The sequence below is a fragment of the Pseudophryne corroboree genome, chromosome 5 (genome assembly GCF_028390025.1).
Source record: "Pseudophryne corroboree isolate aPseCor3 chromosome 5, aPseCor3.hap2, whole genome shotgun sequence".
NCBI lineage: Eukaryota > Metazoa > Chordata > Amphibia > Anura > Myobatrachidae > Pseudophryne > Pseudophryne corroboree.
The window spans coordinates 554,512,422-554,534,126 of NC_086448.1; positions in this window are offsets into that span (position 1 = coordinate 554,512,422).

Sequence of the window (21,705 nt, forward strand, 5' to 3'; positions counted from 1 at the left end):
AAGTCGTAAGCCCACTTGTACTACTTCCAGTAAGCAATTGACTGTTCAACAGTCCTTTGCGAGGAAGATGAAATATCACAGCAGTCATCCTACTGCAAAGCGGATAACTGAGGCCTTGGCATCCTGGGTGGTGAGAAACGTGGTTCCGGTATCCATCATTACTGCAGAGCCAACTAGAGACTTGTTGGAGGTACTGTGTCCCCGGTACCAAATACCATCTAGGTTCCATTTCTCTAGGCAGGCGATACCGAAAATGTACACAGACCTCAGAAAAAGAGTCACCAGTGTCCTAAAAAATGCAGCTGTACCCAATGTCCACTTAACCACGGACATGTGGACAAGTGGAGCAGGGCAGGGTCAGGACTATATGACTGTGACAGCCCACTGGGTAGATGTATGGACTCCCGCCGCAAGAACAGCAGCGGCGGCACCAGTAGCAGCATCTCGCAAACGCCAACTCTTTCCTAGGCAGGCTACGCTTTGTATCACCGCTTTCCAGAATACGCACACAGCTGAAAACCTCTTACGGCAACTGAGGAAGATCATCGCGGAATGGCTTACCCCAATTGGACTCTCCTGTGGATTTGTGGCATCGGACAACGCCAGCAATATTGTGTGTGCATTAAATATGGGCAAATTCCAGCACGTCCCATGTTTTGCACATACCTTGAATTTGGTGGTGCAGAATTTTTTAAAAAACGACAGGGGCGTGCAAGAGATGCTGTCGGTGGCCAGAAAAATTGCGGGACACTTTCGGCGTACAGGCACCACGTACAGAAGACTGGAGCACCACCAAAAACTACTGAACCTGCCCTGCCATCATCTGAAGCAAGAAGTGGTAACGAGGTGGAATTCAACCCTCTATATGCTTCAGAGGTTGGAGGAGCAGCAAAAGGCCATTCAAGCCTATACAATTGAGCACGATATAGTAGGTGGAATGCACCTGTCTCAAGTGCAGTGGAGAATGATTTCAACGTTGTGCAAGGTTCTGATGCCCTTTGAACTTGCCACACGTGAAGTCAGTTCAGACACTGCCAGCCTGAGTCAGGTCATTCCCCTCATCAGGCTTTTGCAGAAGAAGCTGGAGGCATTGAAGAAGGAGCTAAAAGGGAGCGATTCCGCTAGGCATGTGGGACTTGTGGATGCAGCCCTTAATTCGCTTAACAAGGATTCACGGGTGGTCAATCTGTTGAAATCAGAGCACTACATTTTGGCCACCGTGCTCGATCCTAGATTTAAAGCCTACCTTGGATCTCTCTTTCCGGCAGACACAGGTCTGCTGGGGTTGAAAGACCTGCTGGTGACAAAATTGTCAAGTCAAGCGGAACGCGACCTGTCAACATCTCCTCCTTCACATTCTCCCGCAACTGGGGGTGCGAGGAAAAGGCTCAGAATTCCGAGCCCACCCGCTGGCGGTGATGCAGGGCAGTCTGGAGCGACTGCTGATGCTGACATCTGGTCCGGACTGAAGGACCTGACAACGATTACGGACATGTCGTCTACTGTCACTGCATATGATTCTCTCAACATTGATAGAATGGTGGAGGATTATATGAGTGACCGCATCCAAGTAGGCACGTCACACAGTCCGTACTTATACTGGCAGGAAAAAGAGGCAATTTGGAGGCCCTTGCACAAACTGGCTTTATTCTACCTAAGTTGCCCTCCCACAAGTGTGTACTCCGAAAGAGTGTTTAGTGCCGCCGCTCACCTTGTCAGCAATCGGCGTACGAGGTTACATCCAGAAAATGTGGAGAAGATGATGTTCATTAAAATGAATTATAATCAATTCCTCCGCGGAGACATTGACCAGCAGCAATTGCCTCCACAAAGTACACAGGGAGCTGAGATGGTGGATTCCAGTGGGGACGAATTGATAATCTGTGAGGAGGGGGATGTACACGGTGATATATCGGAGGGTGAAGATGAGGTGGACATCTTGCCTCTGTAGAGCCAGTTTGTGCAAGGAGAGATTAATTGCTTCTTTTTTGGGGGGGTCCAAACCAACCCGTCATATCAGTCACAGTCGTGTGGCAGACCCTGTCACTGAAATGATGGGTTGGTTAAAGTGTGCATGTCCTGTTTTGTTTATACAACATAAGGGTGGGTGGGAGGGCCCAAGGACAATTCCATCTTGCACCTCTTTTTTCTTTTCTTTTTCTTTGCATCATGTGCTGATTGGGGAGGGTTTTTGGAAGGGACATCCTGCGTGACACTGCAGTGCCACTCCTAGATGGGCCCGGTGTTTGTGTCGGCCACTAGGGTCGCTAATCTTACTCACACAGTCAGCTACCTCATTGCGCCTCTTTTTTTCTTTGCGTCATGTGCTGTTTGGGGAGGGTTTTTTGGAAGGGACATCCTGCGTGACACTGCAGTGCCACTCCTAGATGGGCCCGGTGTTTGTGTCGGCCACTAGGGTCGCTAATCTTACTCACACAGCTACCTCATTGCGCCTCTTTTTTTCTTTGCGTCATGTGCTGTTTGGGGAGGGTTTTTTGGAAGGGACATCCTGTGTGACACTGCAGTGCCACTCCTAGATGGGCCCGGTGTTTGTGTCGGCCACTAGGGTCGCTTATCTTACTCACACAGCGACCTCGGTGCAAATTTTAGGACTAAAAATAATATTGTGAGGTGTGAGGTATTCAGAATAGACTGAAAATGAGTGGAAATTATGGTTTTTGAGGTTAATAATAATATGGGATCAAAATGACCCCCAAATTCTATGATTTAAGCTGTTTTTGAGTGTTTTTTTAAAAAAACACCCGAATCCAAAACACACCCGAATCCGACAAAAAAAATTCGGTGAGGTTTTGCCAAAACGCGGTCGAACCCAAAACACGGCCGCGGAACCGAACCCAAAACCAAAACACAAAACCCGAAAAATTTCAGGCGCTCATCTCTAGTAGAAACTATGTAGAAATGAACAAGCTCCTACAAAATAGAAGAAAACACGTTTAGTACTCTGAACCAGTAACGTTCCACATGTGGAACATAGGCCTTCAAAAATACATTTGTTTTATACATAGAAATGACTGACAAATAATTTACTACACAATCTAACCATCACAGGCATGGGGCACCAATTTGAATTCCACATGCATGCTACTATTTGCACATTTTATTTTATTGTTTGAGGCAAAGTAACCCGAGGCAGATGTCTTTTTTGGTTGTTGCCTACCCTAATAGATTAAGTGTCATGGAGCTAATAATAGCCTTCATTCCAACTTTTATTAGGTTCAGATTACATGGGAATTACTATTGAAGTCTGCTATATTCATGCTTTACAGACCACATCTACTATAATTATACAAAAGTATACAGTCTATATATGAGACAGTTGAAAACTGATGGTCAGTTGTATTGCATGTTAAAAACTTTACTGTACTTTTCAGGCTATCACCAGCGGCATGTACATGGTGCTACGACTGTAGAATCTTCTTTCCAAGAAGGATGGGCTTGCCAAAGATCTTCTGGGCAGTGACCCTTGTTCATCTAAGGTTGAGACTTGTAAAACTCACCAGCGGGTCTTCTTTCCTATAATAACCGCTTCTCCCATAAGGCAGAACGTGCCTACCGGTACTGGGATGCCACCAGGACTTACGAGCTCAACGCCGAGTGACCCGAATCAATGCCGGTGAGGCAAATGACACAGAAAAAACTAAAGATAAAGACTAGAATATACTGGAGAGGTAGAGGCTGAATTTGCAAAGGTGCGAAGATGTAAGATAAGCCAGAGAAATACGACAGGCGTAACTGAGAGAGATAATGGTTTGATAAGAGAATGAGAAAGAGCTAAACACTGAGACACACTGCACAGAAGATTATGCAGGAGGACAAGCACACTAATGGAGTAGTGATACAGAGAAAGTGTATGGAGGAATAAATAAAGAATCAAAGCGTAACTACTCAACAAGAAGTTGGGATATCTGGAGCTGGACACAGAAAACTGCAGTAGATAGACAATGCAGAAAACAGAGGGAATATCTCACAAACTAGGATAAGCACAGAGACACAAGGGCACCTGCTTAGACCCAGAACTATGACCAGTAAGAAATGAGAGGCAGAAATAGAATGTAAAGGCACAGCCAAGTCACCTCTAATTACTAACTCTGTGCAGCTGTCCCACACGTCCAAAAGTTCCCAGCACCACCCTCTTCTGCAGCACAGGCCAGCATCCCTGGTTGCTAGGGAGCCAGCGGCCGGGGGGCGGAAGCTCACAGGCGTCCCTGGTTACAAGGGAAACGGTGGTCGGGGAGCGAAAGTATGCAAGCGTCTGGTTACTTAGCAAGGACCAGATGCTGCAGGAGTCACGGGCTGCGGCAGCTTGCGACCCCTGATCACAGTATACAGGTGTAGCCACGCTCATCTTACCATAGCTATATCTATATATTATAATATAAACATAGAAGATATGTATTATTACACTGTAAGCTCTTTAGGACAGTGATATGTCATATACAGGATTCTGGGGACCCTCCGCGGTGTCTCCAGTGGTCCCAATTTCACAGTAACAGCCTCTCAGAGACATCCTACAAGGCCCAGACACTCCTGTTCCATGAGTGGATGATGTGTGGGCTGTGTAAAGTTCATGCCGTAGGATCTGACGTAGGGGGAACACTGGTAGGGTTCAGACTATGGAGTCCAGTTGTTAGCTCCAGCCTAGTCACTTTGCCTATGCAGCCAAAGGATAAAGTGTCAATGTCTAGTGTTTAGATGAGATCATAGATTAACTGAAGCAGCAAATGATGGTACCAGAAGTTTTATGGAGTGCCCACAATGCACATCATGGCTCAGTCTGCTGGTCAGGAAACTCAATAGCATCAGGTTCTTACCTGGAGTAATAACCAACATGTTCAGTCAAGTTACTAGTGGGTTCCCACCTTTGCTGATAGACTTGAGATGGAATTCCAGAGGGTCAGATGTATTAAGGGGGTAATTCCAAGTTGATCGCAGCAGGAATTAAGTTAGCAATTGGACAAATCCATGTGCCATGCAGGTGTGGCAGATATAACATGTGCAGAGAGAGTTAGATTTGGGTGGGTTATTTTGTTTCTGTGCAGGGTAAATACTGGCTGCTTTATTTTTACACTGCAAATTAGATTGCAGATTGAACACACCCCAACCAAATCTAACACAAACTTACCAGTATATTTTTGTATTGAAAACCGAAGTACTTGGAGGAAACCCACGCAAGTACAGGGAGAATATACAAACTGCACATAGTTCATACTTGCCTACCTGACCCTCTCCATGAGGGAGAAAAAGGGGTGTAGTACGGCTGACCGGCGGTCTCCTGACCGCCGGTCAGCTTACCGACGCCGGGATCCAGGCAACATACCGACGCCGGGATCCCGGCGGGGAGGGGCGAGTGCAGCAAGACTGGACTGGAACGCCCAACGGCGGGCATACACTCACTAAGGATATCGCACAGTGACATCATGCCGTGGCTGGCCAGAGCATACAGCTTTAGCTGATGAGTCCAAACTGAGCTGAATGCATGGCCGAGACTGAGGGTCGTTAACAACCCGTGGGGCCACGCATCGCTCGTCATCGGCGGCATACACACTGGGAGATATGGTAAACTATATTGCTCAGGATGGTGAAATTGAGCGATATAGTTCACTATATCACTAAGTGTCTACCCACCTTTACAGCGTGCACCTACATTTTCTTTTTTCCTACGTGGCACTGCAAGTCTCAGAATGGTAGCTCCTCATGTTTAAAATTAAGGTGTGCAGTCCAGCCTTCCCCCTTATTTTCGTTTTCTGGAAGTTACCAAATTTTTCCCTGGATGTTGAAAAAAAAAGGGAGGGGGGGGGGTAGCAATATGTAGCAGTTGAATCATTCTTTCTAGTTACAGTGGATGTTTACAATACAAAGTGAATTTGAGCAAATCAGATTTGAAAACATACTCAAAAACAGCAATAGCAAGTATTTTAAGCAGCGATCACTCCGTGTGTACCCCTCACAGCGATAGCAATACGCAGCCCCGCGCATCGCTATCGCTGGTGCTAGATTGGCCTGCATGCAGGCCAATCTAGCAGGTCGCTCACTTCACCCGCTGGGTGAAATGAGCGGTCCCCCCCGTCTCCCCCCGCACGCTCAGCACACATCGCGCTGTGCTGAGCGGGGGGAGAGATGTGTGCTGAGCGGTTCGCTCAGCACACATCTCTCCCCACATCTGACGGTGAGTACTGGCCTTTACAGTACTAAAAGAGGGAGGAGATTCAGTTGATATAAATGGTGAAGTACTGCCATGGTGGTCAGCAGCTATTTTGAGATTTTTACTTGTGGTAAAATACAAATCAACTGCAATAATAACATTAATTTCTACAGTGACTGGTTCACCTATCATGCCTCCATGTTCCACTATCTTCCTTTTTTCCAACCATAGCAGGGCATGATGCCTGAGCAGAAATACAAGTTGCTAAAGGCTGCTTTATTATTGGTGGCTGATACGGCACCTGCTTCTAGTATTTACAGTCTCTTTCCTCATCAAGAGCTGTAATCGTCATTCTGTTACATTATATATAAAGTATTCACCACATTTCTTAGCTATTAGGATCAGTTGGGCAGAACCATGTTATCTCCTGTACAGTACTCCGTGATTTGGTGACTCCTTATAAAGCAAGAAAAATAATGATAATAATATAGAACCCATGGTGTTATATTAGTAGTATATTTTCACAAATGACAGAGAAGTAAGCATTGTCACAGATGGAATGTACTGCAGTGAATAGTGCACTATGGCTAAATATTAAGTGGAGAATTAGTGCTCTGCTGTGACAGGTTAGTTAATTTGCAGATAAATAGTTAAGCTGTATAGCAGTAAGCAGCTCTGTCCAGCACTACAGGGTTTTGTAGTCCTTACAAATAAAACAATGGTGATGATAGGTAGGCATGTTCACGTTCATTGTAGTAAAATGTGCTAGGCCATATTGTTTGATGCAACAAAATCTACTCCATCTGTAAATGTATAGTGAAGAACAATAGTAGAATAGTTCATACTAGAATATTAAAATAATTTTTTCTACTTAAACTTGTTAAACCCCAAAATGGTCTAACGCAGACAATACATTATTATTACAATGCATACAAACTAAGCAGTGATTTCCTTTTCAGCAGTAAACCTGCATTCAGCTTGATCAAGTTTGGCTTTCTGCTTCAAATGGACACACAGCATATAAAAATATGTGTGTTTATATAGCAATACTGTGATGGCTGGACAGTCTGCTCATAGCCTGTCAATCAGTTTACTTAAACACACTTAAATGCATTTATTTTATACAATATTATACTGTAAAAAATGATACTGCCCACAGAAACAGTGTACTGCATGCCCTCTGTATACACTGGGGGTTGCTTATACACAAAGTATTCATTCAAATGATATATATATATATATATATACACACACACACACACACACACACACACACACACACACACACACACACACACACACACACACACACATGCATTAATTTACAACAAATCTGTTTTAGAGAGTTGTGTTGCTGAAATACACATACACACTATGCAGTTTCTGCTAAAAGGTAATGATGATTCTAATAATAGAAAAAGAACAATATGACACAAAAACTTCCTTGCAATCTGATTGTAGCAGTTACCTAATCTGATGTCATCTGATGTTATTTTTGTAGCAATTACCTAATCTGATGTCATCTGATGTTATTTTTGCAGCAATAAGCTAAATTGGTAATCCAGATAAAATGACAAAAAGTTGTGCGCCAAAGTGGTATATGTGCTACCAAGTGTCAGGCACTAACCAGTCACAGAGAAACATTAGTGATACAGCATGTAGTGTACCTACTATAAATAATCTAGTGCAGTGAAACTGAACTTTACTTCACACACTCTTCCAGCACTGCAATCACTTACAGACTAAAGCCGTATCATATAGTATGTATAATAAGCCTTATACATTAGTCTATGTTTGTATTTGAATAACATTGAGTCATGAATCCGTGAAGTTCAGGAACCCTAGTTTTTTAATGAGTCAAAAAGTTATTAATTGCAACTGGTCACTATTTGGTAACATATGACTAGCGTTGTCTTTTTATCTACTGTACAGAGCCAGCCTTAGCTATAGGCAGGCTAGGCATTTGCCTAGGGCATTCAAGCATGTCTAGGGGCATCCAAGCATATCCCTGCAGCATCTCATGCTGAGAGGGACAGTCCGCAAACTAACTGTTACTTTCCAAATGTATTCAATCAGTACTTGTATACACTGCTGTTTACATTTGTCAAAAAAAATGCACACTGTGCCTTAAACTTCCTCTGACATGCTTGAATGCCCCTGACTTGTGAGACCTCAGACAGACAGCAGAAGCCCAGTAAATGCAATTCCTGGACCTGTGACATTTTTACTGACTATATAAGGTTATTACTGGATGGCTTCTTATGATAACACATGTGTATTTTGGAAGACTGCTTCACAGAAACCTGACATCACCTATACTGCTTGTGCACATGGGGGAGGGGGACCCTGCCATCCTGTGTGTGTCCCTTATCCCTGTGCAAACCCCAGGTGTCTGCAGGGACATAACATGGGCAGTGTTCTCCCCACACTTTATTTCCTAGTCAGTCCATACCGTAAAATTCCCCTGCCATCTAGCACTGTAACGTGGTCAGTAAGTTGCGTTGTGCTATTTCTATATGAAACATCAGTGCAGCGTGACTTTTGGACACATCAGACTGGAGGGCAGAGCATTTAGCTCCCACAGTATAAAGTAAAGTGCATGCAGTTAACGGGAGTAACAGACACCAGCAAACACACTGAATAGTGAAGAGAATGGACAGTTTCTACATGTTTGATACTGATCTTTTTGTATAACCAGCAAGTGTGGCAGTATCTGTGGCAGTATATGTGTATTATGGGCATTACTAATGTGGGGCATATGTGTAAGGTGCATTACTGTGTGGTATTATGTGTATTATGGGCATTACTAATGTGGGACATATGTGTAAGGTTCCTTTACTGTGTGGAATTATATGTATTATGGTCATTACTGTGTGGCATTGTGCAGAGTTGAACTGGCCCACAGGGTAACCCCCCGGTGGGCCCCACTACCTGAGCGTTGCAGGTACAGATGCAGAACTAGCGGCGGAGCTAGGGGGCACCAGACAAAATTTTGCCTAGGGCATCAAATTGGCTAGGGCCGGCTCTGCTACTGTATGTCCTCAATAAGCAGTTACAGCATGGATCTTTCTCTTCTGTCCATGTCTAACATTTCTGTAGTAATTATGAGTACAATCGGTGCATATCAGACTAAGTATGCAATTCACTTGGGCTGAATACCTTATTATATATATTTCTGAATGTGCATTGGCAGTGCGTTTAATCCATCCATGTTTCATGAGTAGGCAGACAGAGCTGGTAGGCCTGCACAGGTGCCAGACTGCTAATATATAACACAGTTATGTACTGGTGTGGAAGAATAATCTGTCTGAGAATACGACCAAGAAACCTAATTCTCCTAACAAAGCACAGAAATATTGCTATCAAGCCACATTTTATAATCAGGAAAATTATATATTTATAACATAGAGAATGTTATTTTTCCCTTTCTTACGAGAAGTGCTATCATTATTACTGGTAAACTCCATGGTGCAAGCTAAGTGGAATGTATTCATGTACTGAACGGAACATGGCTGAGTCACCGTTTATGCTACATGAACCTGAAAATACACAACATTAGGTATATAGCCCATGGGAAGGAGAGCAGTCATACCATATCAAAATGAATGACTGTCTGAGTGTGACATTTTCCAAGGGGATGAAAGAAAAAGTAAAGCATATCTAGGTCAACATGAATAACAGTTATTCCTACATTATATTAGTATTTATGGCTTTGCAGCAGCACAGGATAGATATTCGCTGGACGATCCCAGTATACCAACTATCTATTTAAGCCTAATTATATCGTACACATCTGTAAACATTTGAAAGTCAACAAACTGATCAATTGGATTTGTTTTTGTTTCATTTGACAATTATCTCCTAAGTGGTAATGTATTCAGACATCCAGTCCCTTTGAGTCAACAGTCTATATGTTCACTTTAACGATTTCTGGGCCCTACAATCCATTGCAATCATATTTTTTTTGTCAGTATATACAGATGTAGCCACGCTCATCCAGCCTGCGGCATGGTCGCATGGGCACACGTGCCACACCGAGGCGTGGGTGCAACTTAGTACACTGAGCTGTGACTTAGTATGCCGCCCTATTGGCATGCATTCATAGACACACGTGTGCGTCCAAGTCGTAGGCACACTTGCCGCACCTGGATTGCCACAAATACGGCAAGCTGCAGGCTACAGTAGATACGCGTGGCTACATCTGCATACAAAGACTTGAAACATAGTGTATGTACAGTACTGAAAGGCTTTTCTCCCTGCACACAAGCAGCTTTGATGTGTTATTTATAAAACATAACTAAGATTCATTCAGCAGTTAGACACAATTGTACATATCTCATTAGTAGACAAATCTAACAGAATGGTAACAACTATGCAATGAAAAGACTATTATTATCATGATCACATACATTTATCAGTATGTGATCTGCTAAATGTGTGTGAGTGTGTATTTTATTATGTACTTGTAAGGCTGAGATATACGTTTTTTTTTTTGTTATAGCAACGTAACCTACTTACCACCTGAATTTGACACCCCACATTTATTTTATTCACAGTAAATTCCTAAAAACTCAAGAATAAGGTGCCTAATTGTGTGCTTAGAAAATAGGAAAAAAGTATAGCCAACAAGGTAAACAGCATATAATAATTTAATAAAATATGACAAATAAAAAATGTCAATACTTTACATACATTCTCACAAATAATAAAATATCCATGAATACCTGATTGTAATGTGGATCTATGAAATGTGTAAAATAGTTTGCAAATGTGCATGTCAGATATAAGCCTTTTCTCCCTCCTCCCAAAAAAAATTAAGCAGGGAGCTTCAATAGCCATAACAGCGCATTCTAATTTCATTCTTGCTTGCATACTTACATACTGTAGGCAGTTTATGTGCGGTTCCAAAGTCTTTGTGTCTGGATCTTTTGTGAGAGAAGTATATTGAACTTGTAGAAGTGTATACAGTAGCTTGACAAGCCTCATACTGTATGTATCTTTTCTGCAGCAGGTACTCAGATGCACAATGTGTAAAGCCACTTTACTGAAAGTTGCTCCACAAAGAGACAAATGAAAAGTGTGCAGTTCACATTGTACAGACAATTTAACCATAAGTGCACAGCATACAGTGGCCATTGTATGGGCTGGCATAAAAATGACATTTACCTGTACAGTATTGTAATCTTAGTAAAGTGAGAAATTGCACATTTACGGAATGACATGCCGATTTAAGAACACATAGTGAGCGAAAACAAAAGGTACTTAACTCCAGATCTATTTTACGTTGTGTTTACATCACAACCAAATTATTATGCTTTTTCTGTCGGTATTTGAGCAAAGAAAGTTTAAACAGGAAAACAATTGTGCTTTATCAGAATATTGATCCAGGACTGTCAGGCTTGATGTTGCAATGGCCATTCATGCAAGATTGTCAGTCTTCCAAAATTAGGCAAATTAGAGATCATTTGATGGCATTCTTTTGTCGCTATTGTAATCACAGTAATTTTCCTTGGTAAAGCTGCTTCATGATGAAGGGGAGTTCTCACCGGATAATTGTGAAAGATATCGAAAGATTCAGGAATCAGCATCTGGTTTCAAAAGCACTTCAGATTCAAATTGCCATTTTACTTTATCCTGAAAATTTATTAGAGATTCAGATCATGTCGCTTTAAATGGAAAGGTGAAAGCAGGGTAATTTCAATCTATGAATTATTCAGATTCATACTGGAGAAACTGCTACCCATGAACTGATTCTCTGACAGTGTCTTTTCCACAGCCTCCATTACGCTTGTCATTTTTATTTCTTTATCTACGATCTCTTTCTCAGGAACTGAGCTTGTCCCTTAGGGCTCAGCTTCTGCAAACCAAGTGTTTCACATTGGCAATAACCTAAAATGTGCTGCAGTCTTCATACAGTAGGCTGTATTTCCCCCCCAAAATCATTAAAAACCCACACACATCCATGACGATATCTGTTAGATTCTTCCATTAGATGATTTAGAAACAAAAGAAGGAAATGAAGGAAAAGAATGGTGCATCATACGAAGAAGACTTATTCTCCTGTAAGAACCCCGAAGATAAAGTGATGCTTTGTGCTTTCTCCTTTGTTGTCAGCGTGCAAGGCATCCTAGCTGCATAGCATCACGCAAAACAACTGTTAAAGCAAGCTGACTTAGTGCCCTGGTTTCCAGCAGGAGCAGATAAGGACTGCATCACAGACAGACTAATCCACATGAATATGCACTTAGACCAGACACAACTCATTGCTGCAAAAGGAGAAAACACAATAAGCCGGCAGCAGGTAAACAGTGATCCAAAACCAAAATAATAAAACAGGAGGGAAAAGTAATGTGGTTCAATCAGTACAGCTCCATCCAACAGACATTGCAATCCTAGAAATTCTCCACATGATGACTGGCCGTGACACTGCTAGACGGCTGCTGCCCTGTATCCAAAGAAGGATTGGGATTGATTTAGGTCAGCAAGTCTGGCCACTCTTTCTGTAGCCGGTTTCTTTCTCATGTGAAAAATAAAGAGCATCTTACTGATTTACCAGCATTGTACGGAACTGAGGATGTATGATAAAGCTTCAGCTATAGAATGGATGCAAAGGCCCCAGATATAGACACCATGAAGCATCAGATCCTTTGTCTTAAGGTTCCTATTCTTTGCAGGTACACTAGCGTGGCAAAGAAAACTATTATACAAGGTGAGAAAACAGATGTTTCTTCGTTGTTTGGAAGCATTTTGGATCCCAGTCTCCAAGCAGTGCTTGCTTAATTGAAAAACGCTATAAGTTTATATCACCATGTATATCCAAGCTACTTACGAGCTCGTATCCAAAAAGCAGCAATCCTTCTTGTATCCGAAATAGACATAAGGGTTACACGCTGGAGAAAAATAAATAAAGGCGTTTTGTATCCCGTCCTAAGCGTCTGTATTGCCGCACTGCGACCAGAAAACTGCAGTAGAAAGAGCTCTTGCAGTTGTGGAAATGTAGAAAGCAGCAGCTCTGTGACACAGCAGTCAGCTGACTTGTAGTGTTATCATTCAATGTCCTCTATCCAAAAAAAGGCCAATTTTTGGAGAAAAAAAGGCACTGCGGAGAAGACCTGGCATTCCAAAATGTAAAATAACAGTGCAAGAGCAAGTCCGACTTGTCTGTCTGAACACCTGAAAGTCACTCCAAGTGCAACGCGTGCAGTTTTGCTCACAGGAACTCTGGCCACATGAAGCTAGCTGACTGTCTGAGATCTCAGACATGCTGACGTAACATTAGGCATCTTCTTCTTTTTTTTTTTTTTTGGTAACAAAAAAGCTTTTGTTGCTGCGTGATGATAACTGTGAACTTGTTTATTAAACGGAATATGCAAGACTGGTCATTATTGTATTGAATAGAAGATGTAGTATGTTGATGAGCTTATGTATATACAGAAATAAATTCATATGGTGTTTTCCGAAATCTCATTTTACACAGAGTCTTCTCCATAAAACACCATACCGTGCTTGATAGTGCTCATTTTACAAGCTACAGTATAAGCAAAACATACAGTAAATAAGCCATCTATAAATTCTGTTAATATATACATTTACCAGAATATCAAGCACATCATTTTCCTCATAAATGGATGGTACGGAGAGATGAAATCAGCTCCCAAAGATCATATTGTAAAATATGTCTGGTGGAATTCACAAGGCTATGAATGTAAAGATCATCCTAATTTTCTTTTATAACATCATATATCAGCCCCTTATAAAATATATATGTATGTGAGAGAAAAGGCATACAGGAATACGCTCTGATTTAAATCCAGAGCAGAACCTGAAGGGGTCGCCAGGCACTGTCTAGAGCTGAACTTCTGTTCCATATCACATTTTAGCTTTGTTTGTTTTGTTAATTAAGACAGGTCTCCCTGCCTTTCACTGTCTCTTATTTAGTCTGATTTGTTGCTGCCTCTTGTGCACCTTTCATGCACTCGTTCACATTACTGTATATCTCAGCTTACATGCCTCGCGTTCTGCAGCATCTTCTGTTTATAACAACTATATTTACTTAAAACAGAAAAGAGAAGTGCATATAATACATACACATTCTCAGAAATCTATTTCATGACCAATAAATACAGGGTCTCGGCAGGGCTGGATTAAGGTTTTTGCAGGCCCAGGACAACTTGTGTGGGCCCCGCCCCCTACCAGTAACATTTTTACTATGCTGACAAATAATGTGTAATGTACTACCAGTACAAGAAAAGTGTTAAACCCCAGATCAAATATGCCACAGTGCCCCCATGCTGATCATGTAGCTATGTGTTGTGGTCTCTCAGTATGTGGGGGCCCTGGACAAATGCCCTCTTCTTAGTCCAGTTCTGGGTTTTGGAGCTAGGACTAATGACAATGCAGCAGAAAGGATCCTTATGATAACAATAGCTACTTCCAATGGTGGCTAGATAAAAGTTTTTTTTGCTGTCCTGTGTAGGATTTGATATAGTGCAGGTGTGCTATAACTGATTGCAATGAAGCTTTTGCCACTAGGGAGTTTCTGTTTGAGGATGCCTAAGATGTTATCTGAATTACATGATCTCTTTGATTACAGATACATATGATAAATGATGGCTTGGCAGGCTATGGTTATTGGTTATTAATGTATATTTACTGGGTACTCTTTTTCCATAATCCTGTGGTTACTTTTGATATTAACAACTATTTCATAGAAAGTTTGTTCTAGGTATGATGTACTTTGTTTGTATGTGGGGCAGCACAAACAGTGTAATGGTTAGCATTACTGCCTCACAACACTGAGGTCATGGGCCCAAAATGGAAAACAAACTTTTCTGGCATGGACGGACGGATGGATGGATGGGGGGGGATTTATGAGACGAGGGGGTACTTATAAATGAAAAATCTAATCAAGGGGTATGGGGGAAATAAAAAAATTAAGGCTAATTTCTAACCATGCAAAATCCTGTTTTATGAAGTCACAATTCTCTTATTGTGTCCCTAATTTTATGGAAATACGTATTGATATGTGGAGGCAACATTTTGCACTGTCCAATATTTGGGATTGGAACAAGCCATACTTAATTTGGATCAGACACATCGATGCTCCTGGCTTTGCACTCAAGTAAAACAAAAAAAATAGATTTCACTTTGCAGTGCAGGCAATTTGGAATAGCCTACAGCAGGCTTTTTCAACCAGTGTGCCGTGGAACACTAGTGTGCCGCGACCAGTTACAAGGTGTGCCGTGGAGCCAGACCAGCTTCCTGCACTTCAAAGTAAACTGTTGGCCTGGGCTCTTCTTAGAGAATCATTCATGCTCCAGCTGTGACCTGTGCCTTGAAGACGCGGTAGTGTGATATCATAAATCATGGCCGCTGCATCCCACCCAGCCAGCCAACCCACCTGCATACACATCTTCAAGTTCCTGCCTCCATACACAGCTTTCCTTGCCCACCCACATCCACACCTGCACGACCCCCAGCTTCTCAGTATTCGCAGCACTCCACTATGAACCCCCGCCACTGAGGGCCAGGGAGGAGGACAGCTGACAGGAAGGGGCTAATATTTGTTATTTTTCACCTGTGGGGAACAATAGGATTTATGTGGGGAGCAATGTGATTGATTTATGTGGTGAGCAATAGGATTTATGTAGGGAGCAACATGATTTATGTGGGGAGCAATGTGATTGTTTTTTCTGTGTAGGCCAATGTATGTGTGGAATTTTTTTTTTTACTGTGAGGGCCAATGTGTGTTTTTTTGTTTTTTTTCTGTGGGGAACTGATGATGTGCCTTGGCAATTTAAAAATATTGTTTGGTGTGCCGCGTGTAAAAAAAAAGGTTGAAAATCACTGGCCTACAGTCCTCCCGGAAGTATTCACATTGCTTCACTTGAAAAAAGTATTTTTTAGATTTTTGCAAATTTATTAAAAATAAAAAAACTAAGAAATCACATGTACATAAGTATTCACAACCTTTGCTCAATACTTTGTTGATGCACCTTTGGCAGCAATTACAGCCTCAAGTCTTTTTGAATATGATGCCACAAGCTTGGCACACCTATCTTTGGGCAGTTTCGCCCATTCCTCTTTGCAGCACCTCTCAAGCTCCATCAGGTTGGATGGGAAGCGTCGGTGCGCAGCCATATTCAGATCTCTCTGGAGATGTTTAATTAGATTCAAGTCTGTGCTCTGGCTGGGCCACTCAAGGACATTCACAGAGTTGTCCTGAATCCACTACTTTGATATCTTGGCTGTGTGCTTAGGGTCATTGTCCTGCTGAAAGATGAACCGTCAACCCAGTCTGAGGTCAAGAGCTCTCTAGAGCAGGTTTTCATCCAGGATGTCTCTGTACATTGCTGCATTCATCTCTCCCTCTATCCTGACTAGTCTCCCAGTTCCTGCTGCTGAAAACCATTCCCACAGCATGATGCTGCCACCACCATGCTTCACTTTAGGGATGGTATTGGCCTGGTGATGAGCTGTGCCTGGTTTCCTCCAAACATGACGTCTGGCATTCACGCCAAAGAGTTCAATCTTTGTTCCAACAGAACAGAGAATTTTGTTTCTCATGGTCTGAGAGTCCTACAGGTGCATTGTGGTAAACACCAGGCAGGCTGCCATGTGCTTTTTACTAAGGAGTGGCTTCTGTCTGGCCACGCTACCATACAGTCCTGATGAGTGGATTGCTGGAGAGATGGTTGTCCTTCTGGAAGTTTCTCCTCTCTCCACAGGGGAATGCTGTAGCTCGACAGAGTGCCTATCGGGTTCTTGGTCACCTCCCTGACTAGGGCCCTTCTTCCCCGATCACTCAGTTTAGACAGCCGGCCAGCTCTTGGAAGAGTCCTGGTGGTTCTGAAATTCTTCCATTTACGGATGATGGAGGCCACTGTGCTCATTGGGACCTACAAAGCAGCATATATTTTTCTGTACCCTTCCCCAGATTTGTGCCTCCAGACAATCCTGTCTCAGATGTCTACAGACAATTCCTTTTACTTCATGCTTGGTTTGTGCTCAGACATGCACTGTCAAGTGTGGGGCCTTATATAGACAGGTGTGTGCCTTTCCAAATCATGTCTAATCAACTGAATTTTCCAGAAGTGGACTCCAATTAAGCTGTAAGAACATCTTAGGGATGACCAGTGGAAACAGGATGCAACTGAGCTCAATTTTGAGCTTCATGTTAAAGGCTGTGAATACTTATGTACATGTGATTTCTTAGTTTTTTAATTTTAATAAATTTGCAAAAAAAAAATTTTAGGTTGTCATTATGGGGTATTGTGTGGAGAATTTGGAGGGAAGAAAATGAATTTATTCCAATTTGGAATAAGGCTGTAACATAACAAAATGTGGAAAAGTGAAGCGCTTGAATACTTTCCGGATGCACTGAATATTACAGGGTTTCAATTGCATTCCAACACTCTTGCTCTTGAAATCATAATGGGCACAGACTAAAATCCCATTCTACTGATTAAGGGGTCTATTTGTTAAGCATTGGGGAGAGATAAAGTGGAGAGAGATAAAGTTATAACCAACCAGCTCCTGCTATTTTTTAAACACATGCCCAGGTTTATCAAACCTTGGAGAGTGAAAAATAGCACAGTGATAAATTACCAGCCAATCTGCTCCTGTCATTTTTCAAACCCAGCCTGTAACATGGCAGTTAGGAGCTGATTGTCTGGGACTTTATCACCATGCTATTTATCACTCTCCTAGGTTTGATAAATGGGCCCCACAGCCTGTAACATGGCAGTTAGGAGCTGAATGGTTGGTCCTCCTAGGTGTTCCTTCTGAGGAAATGACCAAATTCACGTGGCCTAGAAATGTGTTAGGGTCCTTACCAGGCATCCCATTATTTGGCAGCATGATTCTCCAGTCACAATACTGCACTCAGCCACTTGTGGCCACCGGCACACACGGCGGAAGAGAAGCTAAGAGCTCTGCTTCTTAATATCTGATTGAGGCTGCAGCTGCGGCTCAAGTCTACAACATGGGTCTGCATATTGCCTGGGACATACTACCAGCCCACATGTATATCTTTGCATGGACCGTTTTCTATCTTACAGCAGAAATAGCTTTAACTGAAATATAAGGAGCCAAACTGAAATTATACTTAGGAACAACTCCAAAATTGTGAGTTCTCACAGTACCTAATAGAATCTAAGCTCCATTATACGGATATAGATTCAGTGAGATGTATTTGATACACTGTAATTCATATGAAGATTTTATTGACATTGGCCCTCATTCAGCTTCAGTAGCAGTTTTGCTGAAATAGCAAAACTGCTACTGCTTACAATCGTATGCTGGGGGCCACCCAGCAAAGGGCACGGCTGTCCAGCATGTTAATTGCTGCCAGCAATGCGATCGCAATTCACTTTGCGACTGCATCACCAAAATTGACAATTAGTGGTAGCCCATGACATCATCAACTTGCCACAAAAATAGCCATGGCACGCCTATTTTTCTTGGACCACTCCCACCCAATGCTGCGTTGCCGCCCCTGAGCGCTCACCATCTGTCAATCGCATTGTGAATGCCAGCGCATGTACACTGCGGACTCTCTCAGTCGGCCGAAAAGAGTCCATTTGTGATTTTAGCAAAAGACCGACTGAAGCTGAATGAGAGCCATTGTTTCAAAACCATTATGACTTTTGAATAAACACATCAGAAAGGTACATTGTGTGCCATCCAAAGCTGGACTCTAACCACATAAATTCCATAGGGACCAATAATAATTGTTTGTTTATATCTATGGACTGTGAGATTTACATGCTTGCTTTTTGTCCTATTTGAGTTATTTGTGGGTCTAGTGAACATAGGCCCTCATTCCGAGTTGTTCGCTCGCTAGCTGCTTTTAGCAGCATTGCACATGCTAAGCCGCCGCCCTCTGGGAGTGTATCTTAGCTTAGCAGAATTGCGAATGAAAGATTAGCAGAATTGCGAATAGAAATTTCTTAGCAGTTTCTGAGTAGCTCCAGACTTACTCAGCCATTGCGATCAGTTCAGTCAGTTTCGTTCCTGGTTTGACGTCACAAACACACCCAGCGTTCGCCCAGACACTCCCCTGTTTCTTCAGACACTCCCGCGTTTTCCCCAGAAACGCCAGTGTTTTTTCGCACACGCCCAGAAAACGGCCAGTTTCCGCCCAGAAACACCCACTTCCTGTCAATCACACTACGATCACCAGAACGAAGAAAAATCCTCGTTATGCCGTGAGTAAAATACCTAACTTTTGTGTAAAATAACTAAGGGCATGCGCTCTGCGAACATAGCGCATGCGCAGTAAGCGACTAATCGCAATATAGCGAAACTCTGCAACGAGCGAACAACTCGGAATGACCACCATATATGCTTATGTCAGCTTTATGTACAGTATTTTAATTATTGGTGTTTTAGCGAGTAAAGTTTTCGTTATTCATTCCATTTTTGCTCATTCTCTTTGTCTTTTTACTAGTTTATTTTAACTTTGGGATTCACCTCCCACATATTGTGAGAGAGCAGCAGCTGGATTGTATTGTTATTTGCAAGAAGCACCTTTTTTCTTTTGTGTGTTTCCATAATGGGTGCAGTGTGTGCAGTGCAAATGGGCTCCTGTGTCCAGAAGGACCCACACCGCACACCCTACACCCATGTTTAATCATTTACCTCTCTAGAGTCCCACATCAGCCCTGTTTCTACTGTGGCCATTTTTGCTGTGATTCGCGCATGTGTGGTACAGGTTTGTCACCGGGAACATGGCTGTCAACATGTTTTTGAAGAGCTGTGCATGGGTACTAGAGATTAGTACTCCAGGAACAATGCAGGTGCCATGTTTCCGGAGACCTGTGTATGCGCAGAGTCTACGGCACCGCAGAGAGGATGGGGCCCACACAGAGTCTGCACAAGGGCCTCCTCTCTTAAAACACTCCTGCTAACAATTTTTTATTTCTCTCAACGTTTTCTCTCTCCAGGGGCGGGATGTAATGGCATCCGAAATTGCCAGTAGTGCAGGATGCTGGATGACCTTGGATATATTTATAAAGGGGCAATTACTTACAAGGCATGGTTTTGCCTTTTAAGTGATTGCCCCTTTAAAAAAAATGACTGCAGTCACCATCTACTCTAACGGTGCCCATCTGCTCTTACCCACCGCTGCCGGATTATTTACAAACTGTGTGGATCGCCGCTGTGTCCGCGGATCTCAGAGGAGATGTCAAGTGTTAGGACTCAGGTGGCAGCACCACTCTCCCACAAGACCCATGCTCCTCAGTCTACACTTCCTCTTCCTGTCAGCGGCAGCCTGCAGAGGAGAGAGAAAATGCTGAAGAGGCTTGACTGAGTGCGTGGAGTGGTAGTAGCAGTTACAGGCAGCTACACAGCAGAAGGTAAGACTTACTGCTGCTGTATGGGACTACTATAGAGTAGAGATGTGCAGGGTCGGTTTTCTGAAAACCAAGCCCGTCCAAACTACATGATTCCGAGTGACTCTGAGCCATGGCTTGGGTTTTCCAGCCAGGCATGGTTTCAAAAACAAGGCAAAACCTCATCTTCCCAGCGTCAGATCGTGCGTGTTTTCGATTCATGATACTGTGATTCAGGTGCCATTTCACACAGGACTGTGTTGGATTTAGGAGGATCCTTTCACAGATTACATACAAATGGACACCCACATGTCCCTTTAGTGTTAATGCTGACAAAGCTAGTTTACTATGAAGACAGCAAAACATTATTTTTAGTTTTTTAGTGCAGGGACATCTATATTACTTTTTGAATTGTATTTTGGATGTGTGTCACACTGGGTGCTGTAACTTAACTGCAGCATTAACTCTTGGGGCACACTGGTGTGTTTTTTTTGTCACTGCCCACAGTGTAGCCCAGAGCTACTAATACTGGGCTGTATAAACTCTTTACTGATGAACACTGGTGCTGCAACTGCCCACAGTGCAGCCTGAAACCTTTTTTGGTTCACACTGGTGCCCACAAAAAGATTTTGGTGTGTGCCACTATTACTATAATTTAAGCACAGTGATTCACAGCAGTGTTTAAGAAAATTAATAAAAAAACTTGTGTGTGTGTTCAAGGCCATTGCCATTGTATTAATAATATAAGTGCTGTTATTCTATATGGATCAGTCAATGGAAGAGTAGCCACCAAGTATTAGTGCTCTGGCTGCTAACAGGCATGATGATCATGATATAAGTACTTCAATATCTAGTAAAGTGCATGCTCATGGGCATAGAGGGTTTAAGAAAGGGCAATTGAAATCAAAACAATATTTCACAATACAAGGAAAGTTTCCTTCTGAAAAATCTAAAATTGGCAACGTGCAATTCATCACATGCAGTGGCAAGGAAAGGCTTAGGCCTTGGCCTTTATTTGCGATTAGTTTTTCTAGCACTGCTGTCAGTCAGGAATCTTTTTCTGTAACACCTTGTCACTCAGAGTCTTGAAGAGGTGTCAAATGTAAAACAGGCAGATCAATGCAGAAAAAAACTCTAATGCTGTGTTGTGTTCAGAAATGTAAAAAATCCCTGAGTCTAAGGGCATCCATGTTAGCTATCTGTACT